This window comes from Oncorhynchus nerka, linkage group LG14, assembly GCF_034236695.1.
Source record: "Oncorhynchus nerka isolate Pitt River linkage group LG14, Oner_Uvic_2.0, whole genome shotgun sequence".
Classification (NCBI taxonomy): Eukaryota; Metazoa; Chordata; class Actinopteri; order Salmoniformes; family Salmonidae; genus Oncorhynchus; species Oncorhynchus nerka.
Window position 1 is genome coordinate 70,821,683 of NC_088409.1, and position 21,709 is coordinate 70,843,391.

The window sequence follows — 21,709 nt, forward strand, 5'->3', positions numbered from 1 at the left end:
TAGAGCTTGTAAGGAAGCATTTCACTGTACGGTCTACCTACACCTGTTGTATTTGGCGCATGTGACAAATCAAATTTGATTTGATTTGTATGACATCCCTGACATGCTTCTGGAAGTGACATCATTCCAAAAGGTGTTTAGCTGACCCAGTTACAGGCCTTTCATATTACATACATTGGTGGTAGGCCTACATCTTCCAGTAAATGTACAACTAGTTTCAACACAAAGCATGAGTTCTAAGCCTAATGTGTCCGGCTTAGCCTACACACAGACCATTTTTGGAAGTTGAGTTATGCTTTTCACAATCAGAAACTCAGCTGCTGACGTTACTAAGCCCCTCCCCCAAAAAAATCTCTCACCACTCCAGTCAGTCAGACAGCCATGAAATTCTTTGTAACGACATATGAGAGAACCAGTAAATTGAATTGTGTCTATTCACTCAATCTTTGTAGACAAGTGTTTTATGGTTTGTTTTTGATCAATTTACCTGAATCCATAACTGAATCATTCCCAAACATCACATTACAGAGTCGTGACAAGACAAAAGGTATGGTAAACTGAGCTCTTTTGGGCTGAAATACACAGCTGTTGGCAAACTCATTACAATCCAGACAATCATGCAGGCTTCCATACCACAAACTGAACAACACTATACCAACCAAGCATCTCCCACCCACTACGCGCTGTGTCTCTGAATGCATCCCAAATGGCAAACAATTTTTCCAATATAGTGCACTATTTTTGACCAGAGCCACATGGGCCCTCGTCAAAGGTAGTGCACTATAGGGTTAGGGTACCATTTGGGATGCAGACTCTCTGACAATTCTCAATTGTAAATCCAGCAGTGAACCATGCCTAGAAACACACGACAGACGGATGACACTCCAGGGGACAGTATACTATCTGAGCTAACAAGGGTTGGGCACTTGCTTTCCTTCCAAAATTCACACAAAGTCTCCTTTGAAGGACTAGGTACTTTCTCTGGTTCACAAACTAAGTTTAAAAATCACAACCTCAACCTGATGCACAATTACACAGACAGAAATAGACTGAAATACATCAAGCCAGAGTCTTAGGGGGATAGGTGGGGACTCACTGTCTGGGAGACAGTGTCCTATACAAATCCCAGCAGTTGGTAATTAGTTCATGTGAAGAAAAAAAAACTCATCCACATCCTCAACTAAATAATGTTACTGTAGTTTCATTAATTTCTCACAGTTTCCTACATGCCACAGAGACCCTGGAGGAAATGGGATTGTTTGGCTTCTGGCTTTAAAATGATTCCCAGGGGTTTTTCTTACCCTTTTCTGACTTCATGAACAGTTTTTGCCTGTATTTTTAGTTAGCAGTAGCTAACAAACTCTTTCAACAATCAGTAATCTAGCTTCCCTGACATTCCTTCAGTCTAAACTGCTACATGACGATGATGGAGGCAGTCACAAAAACAGAACGGAAAGACGTGAGAGTCATAGAGACTGAAGACATGCGATGGGGAGACGGGAGATATCAAATAGGAGGAAAACATGATGATTCAATCTTAAGGGGATGCAAACACTTTGGACAATGAGCGTGGCCGTTGTATTTGAGAGAGACATTTCCTGTGATTTTATTTATGAGCAAGGGGGTTTCCATTTACAAGGATATGTTCCAAGTGGCAACATATGGTCCATTCCCTATACTCCCTCCATAGGGTACCGGTCAAAAGTAGTGCACTGTAGGGAACAGGGTGTCATTTAGGACTTACACCATCTTTTGTACATTATGAGCATTTCTTCTCCCAGCAACATTATGCTAAACTCAACTCTGAGAGCTGTGTCATCTGTCTTTGTGTAACATCTATAAATGTTTTTTTAAAGGCCAGATTCTAGTCCTTTTATCCATCTCAAAGTAATACAAATGTCAATAAAGGCTACACAAGCGTTTCAACAATTACTTTAAATCGATGGTACATAGGCTAGATACAGGATGTATCAGTTACTTTGTTATACAAGAAATTACCAAATTATTCAAAGACAGAATACAGGGTTTGGAGCTAGGATGATTTGCTTTCGCTCTTTCCTAATTGAAGCCTTCCAGCATGGTCATTTCAGCAGAGGAATGGGTCCTGGGAGATTGGATCTGATTTTGTGACAAGCTATAGGCTACAATTTTTACTTTAAATAATCGCTTAAATTCACAGGCCTATTAATGATGTCTGCCCTAGCAGTGCCTGGCTATAATTAGAAAACGGTGTTTAAGAATCTTGGCAATGGGGAGGGATTAGTGAGCAAGCAAAACGTTACAATCGTTCGCATGCCTGAAGTCTTATTTTGGCCAGTCAGCTTGAGGAGGAGCAGGAAAACAAGTCAGTAATCTGATTTGTGTCTTTAACTAAAATGTCATTTACTAGTTCAATTTCAAAAAGGATGTAATTAAATTCATGTCCACGCTTGTGCAGACAATATCAGGAAATAGGCTACTTTATTTCACTTCATGTCCTAAATCCATTACGTTGACAACTCTATCGTAAGGACAACAGTAGCATTCCTCAGTGGCGTGGAGGGAGAAAGGGAGCGGTCTTTTCTCTCGTTGTAGTTGACAAGCATCCTCTGACTGAGACACAGAATGTATTGTTTCCTAACAGTCCAAGAAAATATTTGATCAGTACATTTAAATTGCCTTGAGAATGCCTTGATCGTTTCGGCTAGAAATATAGGATATAATACCATGCTTGATGGGATCCATGCAGGCCATGGCTTTAGAGAAACATTTCTAAATAAGAGGATTCTAGTGAAGCTATGAACTTCTTTAAACTTAGAAAGTAAATGGTTGATATAGATCATCACTTCACTTAAGCATCAATTAAGTGACCTGGACCAAAACTGCTGAGCAAAGCTGTCTATTCTTCCTTGCAAACCTCCATGCAATCACCAGTAACAATAACATGTTTTACCATCTAATTTGTCCAATAGCGGGACCATATTCAGCCACTTAAATTCTATGATTTACAGTGCATTCCGAAAGTATTCAGACCCCTTGACTTTTACACATATTGTTACGTTACAGCCTTATTCTAAAATTGATAATTTTTTCCCCCTCATCAATCTGCACACAATACCTCATAATGACAAAGCAAAAACTTTTTGCAAATGTATTAAAAATCACAATGTAAAATGTAAATCACATTTACATCAGTATTCAGACACTTTACTTGGTACTTTGTTGAAGCACCTTTGGAAGCGATTACAGCCTTGTGTCTTCTTGGATATGATGCTACAAGCTTGGCACACCTGAATTTGGGGAGTTTCCCCCAATCTTCTCTGCAGATCCTCTCAAGTGCTGTCAGGTTGGATGGGGAGCGTCGCTGAACAGCTATTTTCAGATCTCTCCAGAGATGTTCGATCAGGTTCAAGTCCGTGCTCTGGCTGGGCCACTCAAGGACATTCAGAGACTTGTCCCGAACCTATCAATTAGAGGTCGACCGATTATGACTTTTTTTACAAGATAAGTTTAATGCTAGCTAGCAACTTACCGTGGCTCCTTCCAGCCACAAGGTCATTTTGATGCTGCACTCACATGTAACAGGTGGTCAGCCTGGATTGCAATATCATCGGCCATAATCGGCATCCAAAAAAGGCTGATTACCGATTGTTATGAAAACTTGAAATCGGCCGTAATTAAATCGGCAGACCTCTACTATCAATCAAATTTATTTATAAAGCCCATTTGACATCAGCCGATGTTACAAAGTGCTGTACAGAAACTCAGCCTAAAACCCCAAACAGCAAGCAATGCAGATGTAGAAGCACGGTGGCTAGGAAAAACTCCCTAGGAAGAAACCTAGAGAGGAACCAGGCTCTGAGGGGTGGCCAGTCCTCTCTGGCTGTGACGGGTGGAGATTATAACATTACATGGCCAAGATGTTCAAACGTTCATAAATGACCGGCAGGGTCAGATAGTAATAATAATACTCCTACATTGTCTTGGCTGTGTGGTTAGGGTCCTTGTCCTGCTGGAAGGTGAACCTTCGCCCCAGTCTGAGGTCCTGAGCGCTCTGGAGCAGGTTTTCACCAAGGATCTCTCTGTACTTTGCTGTGTTCATCTTTCCCTAAAACCTGACTCTTTCCCATCTTTCCCTAAACCCAGTTCCTACTTCTGAAAAACATGTGACTCTTGGCATTCACTCTTGGCATTCAGGCCAAATACTTCAATCTTGGTTCCATCAGATCTTGTTTCTCATGGTTTGAGACCCGTTTAGGTGCCTTTTGGTAAACTCCAAGCGGGCTTTCACATGTCTTTTACTGAGGAGAAGCTTCCGTCTGGCCACTCTACCATAAAGGCCTGATTGGTGAAGTGCTGCAGAGATGGTTGTCCTTCAGAGTTCCTCCACAGAGAAACTCTGGAGCTCTACTGTTGTACCTGATAATTAATTGCACCTACCTGGAGCCCCAGGTCTAAATCAGTCCCTGATTAGAGGGGAACAATGAAAACATGCAGAGTATCTGGATTCGAGTTCCAGAGTTGAGTTTGAGGGCTCTACACTTACATAGCTTGTTTTGACACAAACTGAAATTAGGCTAACTATACAAATTTAGCAACCAGGAAATGGCCCGAGCGATTCCATTTTGCGATAAATTGCCTGAATTGATGCAATAACGATAAATAGAACGATAAGTTTAACATTAATGTGCACCAATTTGTTTTTAAATGATCCTTTAAACTACTACTACTAGTTTGATTGTTGTAGCCATCAATTGTCCCATTAACAATCACCCATATTAGCAAACCTATTTCATTTCAAACTTCACATTTCTAGTATAGGCTCCTTATCATAATAAACAATATCAGCAAAATGCCTGCAAAGTGATTGATATGGTCGGTGTCAATAACTTTCGGCTTATTGTCCCAGCTCTACTGCAGTACACAGTGTCAATAATTTGACCAAGAACCAGTTTGGGGTTGAAACATTGTCCTATTAAACAAGTTGGGAGCATTACACCAGTGTGCAGATTTACTTATTGTTCTGCGTCAATCACTTGACAGCAAAGCAGAGGAGTTTCTTCCTCGTGCTCTGGGCGATCTCAAACAGTATACATCACTGCCCATGTCAGCAATCAGAACAAACAATCGAGGAGGAAGGGAAACCAAACCAAACACAACAAAAACAAAGCCAGTAAACTGCGTGTACTACAGTGCTCCATAAAAGCACTAGTTTGGTCAGCGTGGCATCCTACCAGAGGGCGTGTACTTTCTAGCCACTACAACTCTCTCCCTCATGCTCTCTCGGTCTCACCTCCTCCAGATTAGTGCAGTAATCTGTCTTGATACACTGAACCACCCACTTAGTTTGAACAGTTAAGACGGCTATGATTTGTTTATTCTGCCATTTTTCTTTTAAGGAGGGATGTGTAACCATCACTTGGGACACATATTAAACAATCAAAACTGTCTGAACTAAAACATTTCCAGAATGACTTCACAGGAAGACAAGTGACTATTTATTATCCTAATCCTGCCCAACCAAACGCTTACTACTCCTCCCATTCACAGATGGTACTATTGCCGTATCTTTCCTTTAGTCCTCCTTGTCTCCTTGACATTGTTTAGGGTGATTTGTGGATAAGCCTAATTAGAAATATACCAGCATTCCTTTTTAAACTTCAAATAGAACTGGTCAGTTGTTTTGATCCCTTGCTTTCACAATCCAGAGAGTAAAGTCACAATAAAAACCAAAGCTAACTGACAATCATGCAATCATCTATCATCCACCCCCCCTGTTTGTAAAGAGTAGCCTAGTGGGGTTGTTGACAGATGGCCCTAATTCATCAACACAAGGACAGTCACAGAAGTCTAAGCCTGCACCCCATGTCACCATCAAAGTCTGTCAGATTATATTCAATCAAGAATAGTCTGATGGGTGTCAATATTAGCCTATCACTTGTGAATGATGCCCAGCGTGTGTGTAGTAAGGGAAGAAACAACACATGCCTTTTTTGAGACTTGAGACTCAAAATCATAGTCGCACACCTCATGTAGCCTAGCCTATAAGCCTATACGTTTTGGCAAGGTTTGTATCACACTAAAGAGGCCAAATAACTTCTTAAAATTAAGCACATTAATAATTAATCTGGTTTACAAACAGGTGTAGAGCCTAACTGACATTCATTCGCACCGTGTGAGTTTCAAGTTTGGGGAAGATCATTTTCACTATAAAAATCCACCTTAATAATAAAAGCATTACAACAATGCTCAGCATATGTGGGAACTCCTTCAAGACTGTTGGAAAAGCATTCCAGGTGAAGCTGGTTGAGAGAATGCCAAGTGTGTGCAAAGATGTCATCAAGGCAAAGGGTGGCTACTTAGAAGAATCTCAAATATATTTTGTTTTGTTTAACACTTTTTTGGTTACTACATGATTCCATACGTGTTATTTCATAGTGTTGATGTCTTCACTATTATTCTACAATGTAGAAAATAGTAAAAATAAAGAAAACCCCTTGAATGAGTAGGTGTGTCCAAACTTTTCAGACTGGCAATATATATATTTTTCTCATCAATCTACACACAATACCCCATAATGACAAAGTAAAAAAATGTGTGAGCCATTTTTGCAAACTTGTTGGAAGTGAAATACAGAAATATCTCATTTACATAAGTATTCACACCCCAGAGTCAATACGTTGTAGAATTACCTTAAAGTTGTGAGTCTTTCTGGGTAAGAGCTTTCCACACCTGGATTGTGTGACATTTGCCCATTATTCTTTTCAAAATTCTTCAATCTCTTTCAAATTGGTTGTTGATCATTGCGACACCACCATTTTCAGGTCTTTCCATAGATTTTCAAGTAGATTTAAGTCAAAATTGTAACTAGGCCGGTCAAGAACATTCACTGTCTTCTTGGAAAGCAACTTAGTGTAGATTTGTCCTTGTGTTTTAGGTTATTGTCCTGCTGAAAGGTGAATTAATATCCCAGTGTCTGGTGGAAAGCAGACTGAATCAGGTTTTCCGCAGTATTACTTTAGTGCCTTGTTGCAGACAGAATGCAATATGTTTATTCTGTACAGGCTCACTTCTTTTCACTTTGTCAATTAGGGTAGTATTGTGGAGTTAATCCATCCTCAGTTTTCTCTGATCACAGCCATTAAACTCTGTAACTGTTTTAAAGTCACCATTGGCCTCCTGGTACAGTTGCTTGCGAAAATATTCACCCCCTTGGCATTTTTCCTATTTTGTTGCCTTACAACCTGGAATTAAAATAGATTTTGGGGGGGTTGTATCATTTGATTTACACAACATGCACTTTGAAGATGCAACATATTTCTTTATTGTGAAATAAGAAAAAAAAACGGAATTTAAGCATGCATAACTATTCACCCCCCCAAAGTCAATACTTTGTAGAGCCACCTTTTGCAGCAATTACAGCTACAAGTCTATTGGGGTACGTCTCTATAAGCTTGGCACATCCACTGCCACTGGGATTTTTGCCCATTCTTCAAAGCAAAACTGCCCCAGCTCCTTCAGGTTGGATGGGTTCCAATGGGGTACAGCAATCTTTAAGTCATACCACAGATTCTCAATTGGATTGAGGTCTGGGCTTTGACTAGAACATTCCAAGACATTTAAATGTTTCCCCTTAACCTCTTCAACCTATGGGGGCGCTATGTCATTATTGGATAAAAAAACGTGCCCGTTTTAAGCGCAATATTTTGTCACGAAAAGATGCTCGACTATGCATATAATTGCCAGCGTTGGAAGGAAAACACTCTGACGTTTTCAAAACTGTAAAGATATTATCTGTGAGTACCCCAGAACTGATCTTACAGGCGAAACCAAGATGAAACTTCAAACAGGAAATTAACAGGATTTTTGACGCTGTGTTTTACTAACGTCTCCTTATATGGCTGTGAATATGCTGTGAACGAGTTTATGCGCTCTGCCGTTCATCCAAGATGTCTGCAGCATTGTGGCGTATTTGTAGGCATATCATTGGAAGATTGGCCATAAGAGACTACATTTGCCAGGGGGCCGTCCGGTGTCCTTTGTCTAAATTGGTGCGCAAGGCAGTAGGCTATGTGCTAATGTGCATTTGGCTACCGGACAATGAAAGAAAGTTGAAAACCAATACGGGATTAAATGGCATATGGAAGTTTTAATAAAATAATTGCCACTACAGATATGGTTGGATTTTGCCTAGGCTACTTTGAAGCAAGGTAAAATGTGCCTCATAATATGTATTAAAACTTTCAGGATTCAAACAATTAAAAAGCTATATGTTTTCAAATTGCATACTGCCTCCACCTCATTGCAAAGTGGTGTGTGACACGCTGATGAAGCCTGTCTTCTGTTGCCTAGGCATTTGAATGGTGAATGGGAAGCATGTTTCAATGACCAGTTGAGAAATAAAAATAACTATTTTTAATCGTGGCCAAAAAACTATTTTTAATAGGGATGCATGATATATCGGAATCGGACGATATTAGCTAAAAATTCCAACATCGGTATCGGTTCGATGTCTAGTTTAACGCCGATGTGCAAAACCGATGTCAAAGTTGACGTGCATACCTATATAATGTGGGTACATGATGTAATGACGCCACATAAAATGTTGCGCTACACGTGCAACACAGCATTCCTAACCTAGCCCACAATGTCTGCTGTGTGGATTGAGCAGTCAACAAGTTGAGCAGTCATTTGAAAGAGTAAGAATATTTCAGCGAGACAACAAAAAGGCGAAATCCATTAACGCCAAGATAATTTAATTCATTGCCCTTGACAATCAATGAACGATGTGTTTACAATACCACGTTGGTAATAAAGCATTATTTGTTTGACCGCAACTTCTGGGGTAGCTAGCTAGCTTTAGCTTGGTATCTAGCTAGCACCAATACAACCAGCCTGAAAACAATGACCAGTACAAAATGCAGTCCTTTTCATTATTCTTAGCAATGATTTTGGAATCCTTGTGAGTAAGTATGAGCTAGGTAGCCACTTGTTGTTCGCCTATTGAAATTGAACTTCAGTTCATGAAAATAAATAGCTAGCCAGCTACTTAACCCTGTTGTCCAAAGCTAACGTTATAAGCAGTCAGCTAGCTTCATCTGGCTAGTGAGGCTTGACCTGTTGGTTATGTGTTGTGACACTGGCCACAATAAGGATTAGGCACAATAGTGGAATTTGCAGTTAGCCTTCAAAATAAAAGTACCTCTTTGAAAGTGATGCAGAAGGTTACAATTGGTGGAATCATACCATATTTAGACTAGATAATGTTAAACAAGGTTGGAATGTGAAGCAATGAAATGGGGTATCAGTCTACCCGTGACACCCACAGAACACAACTGTGAAGAGTTTACCCAAATATTTGTGTTGTAGCTCTTATCATGGGATTGTGACTGTGTGAAACCACCTCCCCAGTCAGCCTATTGTGTGTATTGACATTCATATTGCACTGTACAGCTTTACCTAAGGATTGGGGATCAATGAAATGGGTTATCAGTCTACTCAATACCCAAGATATTTTTTCCCAATGTCCTCCTCAGAGTTATCAGACTCCAAAACATCCACACAGTATTGCTTTTCTTCTGGAATAGTGTTCAATACTAATGTTCTCGGTCACTAAGTAGACTGATACCTATGGATTGTGGATCAATGACATGGGGTAAGGTTATACAGTGAAATAAGTATGCCCCCAATGCAATTCCAAAGTATAATACATCCAGTGTGATTTCAACAGATTTTTGTCAAATTAACAAATGGTCTTTTGTTGATTTTATATAGTTATTGTTTTTGTTTAACCTTTATTTAACTAGGCAAGTCAGTTAAGAACAAATTCGTATTTACAATGACGGCCTACTCCGACCAAACCTGGACGATTCTGGGCCAACTGTGCGCCGCCCTATGGGACTCCCAATCATGGCCTGTAATACAGCCTGGATTCGAACCAGGGACTGTAGTGACACCTCTTGCACTGAGATACAGTGCCTTAGACCGCTGCGTCCATGTGTGTGTGTGTGTGTTATTTAACTGTACTAGAATGCTTAAGGCCGCTCAAATTTTAAATATCGGTATCGGTTTTTTGGGGGGGTGGGGGAGAATGTAATATCAGTGCATCACAAATTTTTAACACATGATTGCATTTTAAATAGTTGTGCAATGATTGGGTTTATAAAAGCGCTGTCTGACAAATTTTCCGCTCATATGCTCTGTATGTTGTGGGCGTGTGATAAATAAGATACACATAAGCGGAAATTTAATTCCACAAAATTATGCCAATTAACCCATAGACCGACAAGCATGACCGGTCAAATGTAATTCCATCAACTGGTATTTCCATCAATGAATAGGCTAAAAAGCATAATTTCGCAATGGGATTTTTCTTCTTCTGTTGGGCAATTGGCCAGTGCCAAAAGCTGGCTATTACCGGCTATTGGAAATCCTGGTAAGCACTCACCCCACATGCCTCTACTTTTAGGTCATGAGGACCATGTATGCATCCCAAATGGCAACCTATTCCCTTTATAGTGCACTACCATTGACCAGGGCCCACAGGGCTCTGGTCAAAAGTAGTGCACTGTAGGGAATAGGGTGCCATTTAGGGGTAGAAACCACGTCAAAAGTGACCCCAGAACAAGACTGAAATTGTACTCTGTACCTTGCTACCCCTACAGCTCTGCTCCCCAGATAACTCCCTCCACACGGCAGCCACTCGTTAAAAACTTCCAGCGTAACTACAAAGACAGGGAGGAGCGCTGCAAACAAACAAGCTCTTTGTGTAATGTCCTTGGTGACAGGGACGAGGACAAAGTAGCTCCCTCCCGAGTCATGACGGGTTTGTTTGCTTCACATGGCCCTCCAGTACTTGTGAGCTACAACTGAAGTGGAGAGAAGAGTACAATTGTCATTCATTCACTTGGGATACATACCTCACACTTGCTAGGTCCGACGTAAACTGTCACTCAAAGGAGCTGATTACATGCGAAAATATGGAAGAAGCTAGCCAACTTTTAATTGATTGAACTTTGAAGGTGTCCCAACTGACACATTCAGAGTAAAGATGTGATTATGATGTTTGGAAAGTGTCGCCTTTGTATCCCAGAATAAAAGTATTTTTTACTTTGGGCTTTTAGGCTATTTGCATGTGGAAATCAAATCGCTGCAAACAAAAGGTCTGTTGTTTTAACTAGCACTGTCTCCTCAAATCACATACATCAACAGAACATGTCTGCAGGAGTTACCGAGGTCTACGTGACAGAGTTAGCACGGTATGTGTGCGAGTTCATTACAACTGACAGTTGAGTGAGTGGTGAAAAAGGAGACGCACTAGTTTCCCATAACCCATGAGCTCCTATCCTAGAGGGACTACTCTGCTGACTGTGCACATCCTGCCTACACTGCCCTGTGCCACTCTAATACCTCACTGTTAAACCACAATGCCCCAATTGCATCAGGTGTTTGCTGTGATCTGCTCTCCCAGTGTAAAAAAATACATTCCTGACAGCGAGGCAGCAGTGGGCAAAATAGTTTTTAAAGGTTGCCTCTATTCATTCACAGTATGGTCATTTACCATGACAAATATCTGAAAGCTATTTATGCCACCCAGTTATAAATGTGGGCCAGAATATAACCTAAGAAGCAATGGCAACACTTAGGTTGCCCGTGTGCTATCATGTAGCCTAGTTACTTTGCATGAAACTACAGTTTAGATAAATAAGACCTACATGAAAAAGCCTAATGGTTGTAAGTTACAAACTTAGCTTTGTTACTGTGTAGTTATATGCAAATAGCCTAATGCACACCACAAAATGAAGAAGTAAGACAACTAGTTTAATGGATTCTGTACAACTTTATAGAGCGACTGAAACATTCAGATTGACTTTGTTCATTCCAGAACAACATAGTTCTTTGAATAGAGAAGAAAAAAAACATCACATCAAACAGTATAGCCTACTTCCTAAACAACAGCATGTTATGAAAGACATGAATTGAACATCATGATACTGAACCTGATAGCGATTCCTTCCTAAAAAGGAAAACAGAGCTCTGGAAGAAGTGCTGTGTCACAGCTTCATAGGCATCAGCATTGCTTACTGTTTAATCCCAGTTAGAGCCATGTTCAAGAGCGGATGTCCCATGATGCCAGGGCTGGAGATCAATCTGTTACATTCACTAATGGACTATTACTGTAGTACCGTACGGGGTGCTGCTGTACAGCCTGCATGGCTGCAGTTGCATCCCAAAAGGTGCCCATAGGGCTAGTCTAAAGTAGTGCACTATAGGGAATAGGGTGCCAATTGGGAAGCATGGCTACCTCTGATCTGATAGTCACATCTGTCAGAGGAGGAGGATGGGGGCTCTGCAGCACACTCCCCACACAACCACCCTGCTCCCCACACAGCCAGCCCGCTCCCCACACAGCAAGCCACCAGCCGCCACTTCCCACAACAAAGCACAACACTCATCTTCTGACGGGTCTTCCTTCAAAATAGCCTTTTAATGTGATAGGGAGATTTCAGACCCGAGTCTGCTGCTGCCTCACAAGTGAGATTAAGAGAGGATCAGATGGGATACAACAGCTGCACATCATAGATGTGAACCAAAAACACAGCTTCTTTCGAAGCCTTGTATAGCTAAGCTTACCAATAGCAATTACGTCTTGCTTTTCCAAAACATAGCAAGGCCAGATTTGGTTTGTTGTGTGTGTACTGTGTAGACTTATTGAAATAGCTTCAAAATAGTTTGTTTGGCTCTGAACTTTAACCAATAAGAGGAAGAAAAATAATGGTAATTTATTAGTAACAGAGACTGATAAAGTGGAGAGAAACTAATAAAGTGCATCAGCAATGGCGCCTTTTTGTAGGCACTAATGGAGGCTCACTCTGGCATGGCTCGTTGGACAAAGTTAAGGAAATAAATAGGCCATGGTGGCGAAGTACAGATAGGCTAAGTACAGGTGCAGTGATCTGTAAAATGCTCTGACAGCTGGTGCTTAAAGCTAGTGAGGGAGATGTGAGTCTCAAGCTTCAGAGATTTTTGCAATTCGTTCCAGTCATGGGTAGCAGAGAACTGGAAGGAAAGACGACCAAAGGAGGAATTGGCTTTGGGGGTGACCAGTGAGATATACCTGCTGAAGCGCGTGCTACGAGTGGGTGCTGCTATGGTGACCAGTGAGCTGAGATAAGGCGGGGCTTTACCTAGCAGAGACTTGTAGATAACCTGTAGACAGTGGGTTTGGCGACGAGTATGATGCGAGGGCCAACCAACGAGAGCGTACAGGTCGCAATGGTGGGTAGTGTATGGAGCTTTGGTGACAAAACGGATGGCACTGTGATAGACTGCATCCAGTTTGTTGAGTAGAGTGTTGGAGGCTATTTTATAGATAACATCACCGAAGTCGGGGATCGGTAGGATGGTCAGTTTTACGAGGGTATGTTTGGCAGCATGAGTGAAGGATGCTTTGTTGCGATATAGGAAGCCGATTCTAGATTTAATTTTGGATTGGAGATGCTTAATGTGAGTCTGGAAGGAGAGTTTACAGTCTAACCAGACACCCAGGTATTTGTAGTTGTCCACGTATTCTAAGTCAGAGCCGTCCAGAGTAGTGATGCTGGACGGTCGAGCAGGTGCGGGCAGCGATCTATTGAAAAGCATGCATTTACTTTTACTTGCGTTTAAGAGCAGTTGGAGGCCACGGAAGGAGAGTTGTATGGCATTGAAGCTCGTCTGGAGGTTAGTTAACACAGTGTCCAAAGATTTGTCATTATGAGGTATTTTATATATATTGATGAGGAACATTTTATATTTAAGTCAAAGGGTCTATGGTTTTCAATTACAGACCTCACAGTTTGGTGGAACCATCCCCTCCTCCCCTTAGTCAACCTCATCAGTCTTTCTATACTCTGGGAGCGCTGAAAATGACAAATTCAGGAAATTTTGTCTACCCTCCAACTCTATCAAATCTGCTCTTCTTAAAATCCCCCACAGTCCATACAGTCAGAGGAATCCCTGGCACACTGTCCAACACTAGTCTACACACTACATCACCTTTTACTGCAAAAAATATAGCTCCCTAAGCACTGTTTATCTACTGTCTGATGGTCAAGATTTATGAACCCATAAATAATGTGGTCGTAAAGAGAGTGAGAAAGACAGCATACATGCAGGCGTGGTTGTGTGGAAGGGGAGTTATTACCAATCTAGGCTATAATGGGGTCATATCAGATTACTTCAGACTAAAACAACAATAATACAGATCAGTGATTTACTGTTATTTGCTTTGGTTAATGTTTTTCCTGGTTCATTTTTTACTTTAATAAACGGTAGTACAGTATGTGTTGTGTCCTGCTATGAGTATGTGGTATAGTATGGTATAGGTTACGTCCTAAATGACACCCTATATTGTGCATTATCTTTGACCAGAGCCCTGGCCCTGGTCAAAAGAAGAGCACTATAAGGAGAATATGGTGCCATTTGTGACCCAACCACACAGTGGAGTATAGTATGCCTCCCTCCCCAGCTGCTCTGTTTGTGACAGCGAGACTGGAAGGTGCTCTGGAATGGAGCCCAACTGCAGGTCAATACTTCCAGACTCTGCGGCAGCAGTGCTTTTCCTCTCTGTCACTGAAATGTCTTAATTTCCCCTGCCGCCACACACACCCAGCCTTAAGAGGCTCCACTTCTCTCCCCTGCTCGCCTCTCCTCCTCCTGACATGTTCCATTCCTTTCTCCTGTTTTTATTTCTCAATTTCCCATTGTATACCAGCCTCCTTAGTCCTCATATCATTCAGTCTCAACTCCCTCTTTTTCCTCAAGCAGCAGCATAGGCACTGACATGTGGAATGAGATTGAGGAAATGAAAGTCTGTATTATTAGGAGATTCATGTGAAGTTAAATCAATGCAAGTCATTTAGGATATCATGATTCCAGTAGTTAGCTAAATTACTGTCACCCTTGATATCAAGGAAACATGATACAGTGACAAAATGTTAATGTGGGGAATCTGAGGGGGGATTTTTTTTTTTTTTACTTTGTTAATATAGAGTATTAGAGTATGAGTCATGATACCCATAAAACCTAACAAGGAAATGGTTTCAATAAGACCCCAAGCCATAAGACTGCTGAACAATTAAGCAAATGGCCACCCGGACTATTTACTCCTCTTGCACTTTGATGCAGTGCCTTAGACCAATGCGCCACTCAGGAGCACACTGCTGGTACTCACTGTTTATTATCTACTGCATAGTCACTTTACCCCTACCTACATGTACAAATTACCTCGACTAATCTGTACTCCTGCACATTGACTTGGTACTGGTACTCCCTGTATATAGCCCCGTTATTTACATTTTATTTTACATTAGTTTATTTAGTAAATATTTTCTTAACTATTTCTGGAACTGCATTGTTGGTTAAGGGCTCGTAAGTAAGTATTTCACGGTAAGGTCTACTACACCTGTTGTATTCGGAGCATGTGACAAATAAAATTAGATTTTGATTTAATTTGTTTTTGCACCATAAATTTTTCCATAGAGGATTTTATAAACACTTAAAATAAGGTCTGCGTTTTGTGTGGTCGTTTTGATAACCTTGTAAATCTCTCTAGGACTATGTGACTTTTAATAAATATATTATTTAACCTTTATTTAAATAGGCAAGTCAGTTAAGAACAAATTTTTATTTACAATGACAGCCTACCCTGGCGACGCTGGGCCAATTGTGTGCCGCCCTATGGGACTCCCAATCACGGCCGGATGTGATACAGCCTGGAATTGGAACAGGGATTATAGTAACGCCTCTTGCACTGAGGTGCATTGCCTTAGACCACTGTGCCACTCGGGAGCCCATCTTGCATGATGTCTACTTTTATGCTAATTAGCATTTTTGAATCAGAGAGTAAATAGAGCCAAATATATTGATAAAAGTCACCATGTCTGAGAGAGATTTACATGGTTATCAAAACGTCATGCCAGGATAAGCCTACACCTAGCAAACATTTGCCGATTTCTGTTAGGGAATACCTACTCTGAAGTGGGTGTGCGCTCTTCACAACTCAATTCGCCTTTGAGCTCCTAAACAACTGCAATTCTTCTTTTACTTTGGCAAAGGGTAAAGTCTACAAAACTTTGTTCACTCTTTTCGGTACAGATTCTAGTTTTGGGAACAGAAAACTGCATTGAGATCAAATGTGTTATTAATGAGAAAATTAGTAGAATGATGGGACCAAAATAGATCTCGTTCCATCTTCTTCCACTGACAGTGTTGTGCCGAAAAGCTTCCCCCTGACAGAATTCTCCCCCCGCCTTTGCGTGAACATGGACGCACTCAATTCTTCATTGTGGCGACTTGCTTGCTAGTTGAGATTTCTGATCACGTTAGGCTGCGTTTCATTTTATTTTTTGTGTCGGTTTGATCGCAGGGGAGGCACTAGTAATGTCTGCAGTTTTCAGTTAGGCTATTTGTTTCAAGTGTATTAGTCTATAAATAAATCTCTTTGCCAAAATGTGTCATCTCTCCCATGTCTTAGTAGTTCTGAAATGTTTATTGCTTGCCTAAATTTGACTCCTTCCTCTGTTTAATATAATACACATACATTACTTATTCATTTTGGTTGCCTATCCTGATGTGAAGTTTGTTCTATAGAAATGTGTGCCACAAGAAGTATTAGACTCTAGTCACAAAAGGAAGTGGTTATTTCAGCAATAAGTTCAGAGCCCTCTACTGTTCTCTCTACCCATCCCTCAATCCCCCATCCCATCGTGCTTTTCCCTCTAATGGCTTTTCCTACATTTTTTAAAACACATTTCTGTTTAATTTTTAAGAATGTAAGTACAGTAGAAATAATAAAAATAATAATAACAATAAATAAAAAGTGTACTCTGGGTTGAAAAATAAATATATGTCAACATGAGTGCATATCCATATCCATAATCACAGGAAACTGTTATAATAATAGAAAAAAAAAATACATGTATAATAATATAATTAATAAAACTATGACTGAATGTGCCTCCGTGAAGAATCTCCTCCCCAATAGGACACCCCCAGCACCTCTGCCATCTCCATCAACCTCCCCCCAACCACAAAACACAATAACAACAATAATAATAATAGAAATTCAAATCCAAAATATATATACAGTCGTGGCCAAAAGTTGAGAATGACACAAATATTAATTTCCACAAAGTTTGCTGCTTCAGTGTCTTTAGATATGTTTGTCAGATACTATGGAATACTGAAGTATAATTACAAACATTTCATAAGTGTCAGAGGATTTAATTGACAATTACATGAAGTTGATGCAAAGACTCAATATTTGCAGTGTTGACCCTTCTTTTTCAAGACCTCTGCAATCCGCTCTGGCATGCTGTCAATGAACTTCTGGGCCACATCCCTGACTGGTGACAGCCCATTCTTGCATAATCAATGCTTGGAGTTTGTCAGAATTTGTTGGTTTTTGTTTGTCCACTCGTCTCTTGAACACAAGTTCTCAATGGGATTAAGGTCTGGGGAGTTCCCTGGCCATGGACCCAAAATATCGATGTTTTGTTCCCCGGGCAACTTAGTTGTCACTTCTGCCTTATGGCAAGGTGCTCCATCATGCTGGAAAAGGCATTGTTCGTCACCAAACTGTTCCTGGATGGTTGGGAGAAGTTGCTCTCTGAGGATGTGTTGGTACCATTCCTTATTCATGGCTGTGTTCTTTGGCAAAATTGTGAGTGATCCCACTCCGTTGGCTGAGAAGCAACCCCACACATGAATGGTCTCAGGATGCTTTACTGTTGGCATGACACAGGACTGATGGTAGCGCTCACCTTGTCTTCTCCGGACAAGCTTTTTTCCAGATGCCCCAAACAATCGGAAAGGGGATTCATCAGAGAAAATTACTTTACCCCAGTCCTCAGCAGTTCAATCCCTGTACCTTTTGCAGAATATTAGTCTGTCCCAGATGTTTTTCCTGGAGAGAAGTGGCTTCTTTGCTGCCCTTCTTGACACCAGGCCATCCTCCAAAAGTCTTCGCCTCACTGTGCGTGGAGATTAGAGGTTGACCGATTAATCGGAATGGCCGATTAATTAGGGCCTATTTCAAGTTTTCATAACAATTGGAAATTGGTAATTTTGGACGCCAATTTTGCAGATTTTTTTTACACCTTTATTTAATCTTTATTTAACTAGGCAAGTCAGTTAAGAACACATTCTTATTTTCAATGACGGCCTAGGAATGGTGGGTTAACTGCCTTGTTCAGGGGCAGAACGACAGATTTTTACCTTGTCAGCTCAGGGATTCAATCTTGCAACCTTATGGTTCACTAGTCCAACACTCTAACCACCTGCCTCACGAGGAGCCCGCTTGTTATGCGAATGCAGTAAGAAGCCAAGGTGAGTTGCTAGCTAGCATTAAACTTAATCAATCATAATCACTAGTTATAACTACACATGGTTGATGATATTACTAGTTTATCTAGCATGTCCCGCGTTGCATATAATCGATGCAGTGCGCATTCGCGAAAAAGGACTGTCGTTGCTCCAACGTGTACCTAACCATAAACACCAATGACTTTCTTAAAATCAATACACAGAAGTATATATTTTTAAACCTGCCTATTTAGCTAAAAGAAATCCAGGTTAGCAGGCAATACTGATGGATGCCACCCGTTAGATAAAATACGGAACGGTTCCGTATTTCACTGAAAGAATAAACGTCTTGTTTTCGAGATGATAGTTTCCGGATTCGACCATATTAATGACCTAAGGCTCGCATTTCTGTGTGTTATTATGTTATAATTAAGTCTATGATTTGATAGAGCAGTCTGACTGAGCGATGGTAGGCACCAGCAGGCGCATAAGCATTCATTCAAACAGCACTTTCGTGCGTTTTGGCAGCAGCTCTGCTGTTTATGACTTCAAGCCTATCAACTCCCGAGATTAGGCTGGTGTAACGATGTGATGTGAAATGGCTAGCTAGGTAGCGGGGTGCGCGCTATTATCGTTTCAAACGTCACTTGCTCTGAGACTTGAAGTAGTTGTTCCCCTTGCTCTGCATGGGGAACTCTGCTTCGAGGGTGGCTGTTGTCGTTGTGTTCCTGGTTCAAGCCCAGGTAGGAGCGAGGAGAGGTATGGAAGCTATACTGTTACACTGGCAATACTAAAGTGTCTATAAGAACATCCAATAGTCAGGTATATGAAATACAAATGGTATAGAGAGATAGGTTGTAGTTATTATAGGACTAAAACTTCTTACCTGGGAATATTGAAGAGTCATGTTAAAAGGAACCACCAGCTTTCATATGTTCTGAGCAAGGAACTTAAACATTCGCTTTCTAACATGGCACATATTGCACTTTTACTTTCTTCTCCAACACTTTGTTTTTGCATTATTTAAACCAAATTGAACATGTTTCATTATTTATTTGAGGCTAAATGTATTTTATTGATGTATTATTAGGTTAAAATAAGTGTTCATTCAGTATTGTTGTAATTGTCATTATTACAAATAAATGTCAAAAATCGGCCGGTTAATCGGTATCGGCTTTTTTTGTCCTCCAATAATCGGTATCGGCGTTGAAAAATCATAATCGGTCGACCTCTAGTGCCGATGCACTCACACCTGCCTGCTGCCATTCCTGAGCAAGCTCTGTACTGGTGGTGCCCCGATCCCGCAGCTGAATCAACTTTAGGAAACGGTCCTGGCGCTTGCTGGACTTTCTTGGGCGCCCTGAAGCATTCTTCACAACAATTGAACCGCACTCCTTGAAGTTCTTGATGATCCAATAAATGGTTGATTTAGGTGCAATCTTACTGGCAGCAATATCCTTGCCTGTGAAGCCCTTTTTGTGCAAAGCAATGATGGTGGCACATGTTTCCTTGCAGATAACCATGGTTGACAGAGGAAGAACAATGATTCCAAGCACCACCCTCCTTCTGAAGCTTCCAGTCTGTTATTCGAACTCAATCAGCATGACAGAGTGATCTCCAGCCCTGTCCTCGTCAATACTCACACCTGTGTTAATGAGAGATTCACTGACATGATGTAATCTGGTCCTTTTGTGGCAGGGCTGAAATGCAGTGGAAATGTTTTTTGGCAAAGAGGGACTTTGCAATTAATTGCAATTCATCTGATCACTCTTCATAACATTCTGGAGTATATGCAAATTGCCATCATACAAACTAAGGCAGCAGACTTTGTGAAAATTAATATTTGTGTCATTCTCAAAACTTTTGGCCACGACTGTATATGTACAGTACATATACATAGTCACAGGACACTCAATTTATCTCTTTTCCTACATCAGATATGCAGGTGACAATCCACCTGGATGACAGCACATAATCAGCAAGACGGAGATGCTCTTCGAGGGAATGCCTGCCCATTCTCAGATGTTAGATAATCCGAGATGATCACGTCATTTACATTCCAGCCATTTTCAACTCCAGATTTGACTACTTCAACTCACACCCTGCTGGAATCCCTGAATTCTCAAATTACCCTCTGTTATTAATCTCTATATTGTAATCAATAAAGTGTTTCAAAATGCTGTACTTTTATTAGCATATGTTCAGATCATTCCTGAGAGAGAAGCGGTGTAATATCTCCAGATGGGCGTGTGGTACCCTTCCTCACCCATGCCAACAAGATGTTACTTCTTGAGGGGTCTTTGTCTTGAAAGTAAGTATGAGAGTATAAGTAATGTACAATTAACCTACTGAAAGTATACTGACTAAAAGGCAAAACAGAACAGTCAAATGATATTATAGCTGTGTCGTTGTATACTTGCGAAATAGAATCTTAAGTGTAACATAATTTTGTTGGGGAAAACACATTTATTTCCCGGTTTGCTGAATGTGTTCTGAAGGAGGAGTCAATTGTCATTTCAAACATGGACAAAGATGTTAACATCATGAGAGAAGAAATAGCAGTCACTCTCCTCCAAAACACTAGGCAACTGACCTGAGTCAACTGTGCCACTTCTGTGGGGAGCTGGACAATAATGAGGAAGACACTAACTGGGTAATTGCTTGTTCACTTCTAAAGGCACATTTTTAGGAGTACGATTTTGTATAAGCAGTTGTCTGATAATTAAATAATTGTAATTCAAGAAAATGTACTTAATGATTAAATATGAACATTTTTCATATAAATTTCAGATTGGTTGTGACTGCCCACGATGGTTCCAACAGACCTGTATGAAAACCATCCCATCATTGGAGGATTATGTCTGCGCTGCCTGTCAGGACTAGGTTAGGCTTGAGTTCCAGGCGATGGTTTCACCTGGAAAACTTTCCATAAAAAGTGGACTAAATGTTCAGTTGAGCTGGTGCAGCTTTCCAATATTTGTTTATGTTATTTATTGTCTTTTATATTTGATTTATTGTCATTTTATCTTATTATGCAAAGATTTACATTTCTATTTCTTATTTCATGTTTGTTAACAAACTTAACTTTGTTGTGTTTTTGTGTTATTGTGTGATAATATTTGTATTATCATTATTTTCTTAAACATTACAAAATGTTTCTAAAATAAAAGTTTGTTACTTTATACTCTAATTTTGCTTTCTGTGGCACACACTACTGGTCAACATGAGCTACCAAAATGATTCTGAAGTGTGCCAAGCCTTGCAGTCCCCCCCACACACAGCTATTTTCCTAAATTTTGTGGCTAGAGTCAAATACTTTCTGTGGCACACATCAGAGTCAAATACTTTCTATAGAACAAACTTCACGTAGGCAACCGAAATTAAT

At 40.6% G+C, this 21,709-nt stretch overlaps 1 protein-coding gene across 1 annotated transcript in view; it reads right to left on the minus strand.

The window, feature by feature from the left end:
• Window positions 1–21,709, minus strand: part of LOC115141811 (nectin-3-like protein) — a 70,452-nt gene that overhangs the window by 47,641 nt on the left and 1,102 nt on the right. The gene's annotated exons all lie outside the window — the stretch shown is intronic.